This window comes from Gigantopelta aegis, chromosome 10, assembly GCF_016097555.1.
Source record: "Gigantopelta aegis isolate Gae_Host chromosome 10, Gae_host_genome, whole genome shotgun sequence".
Classification (NCBI taxonomy): domain Eukaryota; kingdom Metazoa; phylum Mollusca; class Gastropoda; order Neomphalida; family Peltospiridae; genus Gigantopelta; species Gigantopelta aegis.
The window spans coordinates 466,888-472,887 of NC_054708.1; the positions used below are offsets into that span (position 1 = coordinate 466,888).

At 36.5% G+C, this 6,000-nt stretch overlaps 1 protein-coding gene across 20 annotated transcripts in view; it reads right to left on the bottom strand.

Moving 5' to 3' along the window:
- The window catches only part of LOC121384253 (zinc finger protein Gfi-1b-like), a 169,723-nt gene extending 163,723 nt beyond the window's left edge, over positions 1–6,000 (bottom strand). For all 20 annotated transcript variants that reach the window (XR_005959366.1, XM_041514543.1, XM_041514545.1 and 17 more), the window contains exon 1: positions 5,922–6,000. The gene's annotated coding sequence lies outside the window, so the exon portion shown is untranslated. The remainder of the gene's footprint in view (positions 1–5,921) is intronic.

The following is a 6,000-nucleotide window of genomic DNA, read 5'->3' on the forward strand; positions in this document are numbered from 1 at the left end:
TCTGGCACGAATTCATACCTCACGTAGGCGGTTCTGTACGGTCTGGTCGGATATCCTGCGCAAACCTGGTATTGCTGCGGCTGTGGAGGTGGCAGTAGTCAATCGTTCCCGAAGGTGGTGTACCCGGATGTAGCGGTCCTGCCCGGGGGTAGTGACCCGTGGTCGACCGGATCTAGGGAGGTCACGTGTTGATCCATGTTGCTGGTAACGGTCCCCCAGTCTGGAGATGGTGCTTGGGGACACATGGAATGCCCTGGCAACGGCCGTTCTGGATTCGCCTGCGTCTAGTCGGCCGATGGCATTGTTTCTCTGCGGTTCACTGAGACGTGGCATGTCCTGGATTGTCAACTGTCGGCCACATACAGAGGCCAGGCAAGCGAACACCCTGCACTTTTATACTGTCGGTGTTCATGTTGCACGTGCAGACAACGCACGTGCAGTGGTGACATGGTTTGCACGTGGCTGCGTTTTTGCGAATATTCACATTTTGGAACTTTATTGTACAGTAGCTGCGTTTTATCGAATGTAACCGTGGGAATGTGTTTGGGACATGCAATGACCTTATATTCACAAAGCATGAACCGGTAGGAAACATAAAATCGGAGTTATAACCCATTTGTACCCTTTTGCGTTTTTTTTTTTTGAAGAGTATAGATATAAATATATAGGTATAAAGGTATCTGTTATGGATAAGAAAAGTATAACCATATAGCCATAATTAAAATGTGTTGAGTGTGTCGTTACATTCCTGCCTATTCGGTATGTATTGCGTTTGATGTATATTGTTTCTGTATAGAATTATGTACGTAAATAAATTGATATTGATTTCCATGGTTGTTCACCATTTTCTTAATTTAATCAACAGTGATCATCAATAAAGTAGCCCAAATGCTCCCAGAGGGGTGGGTGAGTGGTTGTAGGTCATTATACACCAGGGGTGTAGCGTGATCTGGACCTGGGGGGGGGGGGGGGGGGGGGGGGGGGGGGGTCGAATATGAACCAAGTGGACCTTTTTCTATTTTGTTTTTGCACCACCAGAAACTCCATATGTATAAACCTGTATTTCTGAAAGCGGAGCATTTGCTTCAGCAGGGTGTGTGTGTGTTCGTCCGAACGTCCCGAACCCCCCTAGCCTACGCCCCTGTACACAGTGTGAATACCAGAAGTACACAAAAGCAGTTTTAACTGGAGGGTGGGGGCTACTACTGGTCCATGTACGTTGCAGAACTCACTCACTCTCTCTTCTCTTTCTCCCTCATCTATATCCAATACACCCAACATTGATTGTACACAGATATCACTTCTTTATTAGTAATAGTGAATTAAATTTGATCTACAAAAACAACGTTTATATTGTTTAAAGTTAGCAATGTTCGTTAGCTCATTGAAATGTATGCATAATAATATTGATATATCTGTAGGTCTATAGTGAGGTCTATACTGATATAAACAACCAGTAGCACACATAATGAACGTACTTGCTAGCGCTGTCCCGTGTAGCGTTGGCTGCAATGACCCATACATGTCACATGACCTTAGACTACCACAGACCGTCCTGTGTAGAGCTGGCTCTGCACAGGGTGGTAAGCTTTTGGATAGTATCCATTCAGTGGCATAGGCGGGGGGGCATGCCCCTTCCCCAAATCAAACTTTTTTTTACTATTAAATTTTATAAAATCATACAGTGTGAGTTGCCCATCTCCCCCCCCACCCCCAAAACAAAAACACACACAAAAACAACAAACTAGCATAGAGCAAGCATTTTTTTAAATACTTTTTTAAAAACTTTTTTTTATGTAAACTGAAGCAAATGGACCTAATTAGAAGGAAAATAAACAAAAAGTTTTAATTTTTCATAGAAAAACCTCTTTTTTATATAGTCGGAAAAATGACGATTTCACAGGTATTGCATAGGCTAATTTCAAAAATGCGTCTTCACCTTATCACACTAAAACGAAGCAGTATGACAAAAAACAAAAAATATGACAATTTTACTTGTTATCTCATCCAACTATCCTCACAATTTCAATATGTTTAGTCACTCCCTGTATTTTTAGCTCCCTGTCAAACATGTGACCCGTCACCCAAAATTGTGTATGTGAAATGTCTAAAAGTGAAAACTTCTTATAGTGTTGCTACATATTAATAATCAAATCATATATATTATTTCTACTAAGGATATATAAATAATTGGGGATAAAATTTACTAATACTCATACAAATTTACTAAACTGTTTTATTTATTGGTATATATGTCTACGTAATGTGAAACCATACTATGGGACAAATCAAACGTTTATGTATGAATTTATTGAGCTGAAAGACTTTCGCATCACCAACAGTAAATGTATTTGCAATTCGGTTGCACACAGTAATTTATATATAGCTATTCACACACACACACACACACACACATAAAAGATGCATTAAACAAGACCGAATATGACAAATGTTTTGAAAGGTCACTAGCCACAGGGCTAGTGGGTTTGCAAAAACCACTAGCCCACCAGGAGAAAGCATTAGCCCAAATTCCTGATCAATTATAACTGGAATTTTTATATAATTTGTAACATTACAAATTTACAAATATAACAGTAAAATGAAACAAACAATTAAATCATGTTGTAACTTTCATTTTAGGCCAGACAAGCAAGAGCATACAGTAAAACACACAAGAATATAAACCATGTCATTAAATTTGTCCAAAGGTCAAGAATTATTAATCAAGTTCCAACAACTCTTCCACATGGCCACCACAGGAATTCACAGTAGGAAGACTGTGTCCATTTACATGGTGTATACATTTTGCACACTCAGTCTAGTGTTGAATACTTTCTTCTGGATCAAAACTTTCTATTTCAGGGCCAAGAAGCATAATGCACAGCAGAGACTGAAGAGTTTTCTGAGACATTCTATTTCTTTGCTTTGTTTTTAGCTGGTTCAGTTTGCTGAAAGACTGTTTACAAGCAGCAGTTGATTGTGAAAGCATCATGTTACAAGATTATGAATCGAGTTTTGATATCAGAATTATTTTAAAGTCCTAGTTATTATGACTTAAGACAACATTACAGGATGAACAAATAAAAATGGTTTCAAAGTTTAAAGTTTGTTTTGGTTAACGACACCACAAGAGCACACTGATTTATTAATCATCGGCTATGAGATTTCAGACGTGGTAATTTTGACATATAGTCTTAGGGAGGAAACCTGCTACATGTTTCCATTAGCAACAAGGGATCTTTTATATGCACTTTCCAACAGACAGGATAGCACATACACAACCTTAAATGCACCAGTCGTGGTGCACTGGCTGGAACGAGGAAATAGTTTCAATACCTAAATAAAACAAGTATGTTTTTAGTAGTAAACAGAAATGAAACAAGAATCAGTTTTGCTAGTTGTATGTATGAACAATTGTTTTGTCATTTTAAATAATATGTTAAACTTTTTGTCTTGAACATTAAATATGATGATTATATTCCTGATGTTCGTATCTTAAATAGTTTGTTTGAAAAGCACCAATTTGTATTTTGCAAAATACATACAAGTGCAGGTACAACAATGACAAACAAAATAATACAAGCTAATCATGAATAAAGAAGTATTTTGTTTAATTATTAGTTGCTTGAGAAATTTGCAGTGAATCCCTCATGATCAATATCAAAATGTTCATATCAGTCTGTTACCAAAAACCATACGAGTATCTCACGATCAAGGAGTACGGTATGATAAAAGACATACATTTGGCCATGTTGGTGTATTACATATCAATTTCTGAAACACTATGCAACATGTTTTTGCCACACAGTGACTGTCACTCAATAATTTGTTAGTGTATACAAATGCAACAAAAATGACTAATATTGAAATTTTTGGCCAATTACTATATTGGATTTTAATTTATGTAAAAAAATCTACAATTTCTTTTGTTCACACTCAGTGTTCCAAAGACCCCCCTCCCAAAAAAAAGAGCGAAAGAGAGAGAGAAAAAAAGGAGTACATTTTGAACCAAAGTGTGCAATTGAGTTCTACAACTGTATCACTGAAAACGTTTGGCTAATGGCTGTATATTATATTATTTTTATTTCTGTTGAACATTATACAAAAACGTTTTGGTCCTCATTTGCTCAATATTTTTTCAATGTGATTTATTCTTCAAAAACAAACTAATTTGGTATTAATTAAACTTATAAAAGCTTTATTGAACGTCTACCACGTTATTTATATATCATTTACGGAAGTATACAGCTATTATCAAGAAACACAACTACCATTAGTGGCGTGTACGTCCAAATAAGTTATGTCCCTTGCAAGGTATTCCAGAGAAGTTATGTCCCTTGCAAGGTATTTTTCCGGTCACCATAACTACTCGGTACCAACGTTTTATAAATAAACAAACTATGAATACGGTTGTTTTAAAATATGTCACTGGTGAATATCATTTGTCAGGCCTGCACAAATTAAAAATTTGCATAACCGGAAAATCGGTTATGCCAAAAAAAATTGCATAACCTATTTTGATTTGCATAACCGGTTTTTTTTAAAAATGAAAAAGAACTTTAAAATAATTTTAATAAAGAACACCATTGTCATGTTGAAGTAAAAATGAACTGTAATAATATACCTTTATAGTATACACGTCAAACTTATACAGTCAAATTTTTCATCGCCATGTGTGATATTTGACAATTTCCCGTAATCAGCCGAAGTTTACCGATTAACGTTTATTAATGGAAGTATCGCAATTTCTGATTGGCCGCATTTTGAAGGAATTCCCTTCGGTGACATCCAACAACCAATGAGAATATCTTACACTTCACAATATAAGTATTCTAGCTAGACTGGTATGTGCCATTTCCGTAACATTTAATTATAATAACACGTCGGAAACCAGTCAAGTTGTTTGTACCCGCGATGTATCGTACGGTCACACGTTTTCGATCGACACGCGTTTCTGATCGTTCACATTTGTAATTGCAATAGTGCGAGAATGTGCGAACACTGATGTCACCACAAGAACGAAAACGAACACGGAAGTCACTGCTTTGTTCCGAGAGAAAAATTATTAAATACTTATAATTTTTTATTTATATTTTATTCATATATTTCGCTTAAGCGATCGAAAACCGGTGACTCTAGGACATTTTATTCAGAAAGTTTTGCACGAACGGTAAATCGGTTATGCGAAATAAATTTGCATAACCGACGCACGAACGAAACGATCGTTCGTGCAATTTGTGCAGGCCTGTTTGTTAAAAGTATTTCCCATCATATTATAAACATATGAAATTGCGTCTGGAAGTTTAAATGCCTTTAAAGTGTTTATCAATGTTTGTAAAAAAAAAATCGTCAATATCTACTTCACACTAAAATGGCAGAGTCACGTGATTTAATGCATTCATCACCCTAGTTTACATATTCGGCACAATTCCCATGATTACCCCAGTCGTTAATGTACGTAAGGCTGGAGAAAAATGCATGTAATCTGAGACGCGATTTTGTCAAAATGGAAAAATGCATTTAGAGTAGCGGCCCTTTGCTTGCTCGTCGCTAAACAAACCAAACCCTCTCATATATGATATAAAATCCTGGCTACACCAGTGTATGGAACCAATATCATGCATTGAATATGGTAATATTTTAAATGGCTCCTCATAATATAAGTTAGTGGAGCAATGAATCACATCCATATTTTCTTTTTTCATGGCAAAGTCTGTTCATTCGATTTTTGTCGTGGTGGTAGTTTTAGCTTCCATTACCAAATAACCCGGGCAAGTCTAGCTAATCTGCACAAAGAATGAAAATTTATGATGGGAGGAAATTAAACACAAAACGTTTCTTTGTTATACTTTAAGTGCATCATATATTTACTAGAAGAAAGTACACAACACCACTAGGTATACCTGGAACTGAACACTTACATTAACAAATAAACACACTCAATAATCTGCACAATCCACCATTTGCCTTTTGGCGTGGGTCAGTAATGGCCTTTCTTTT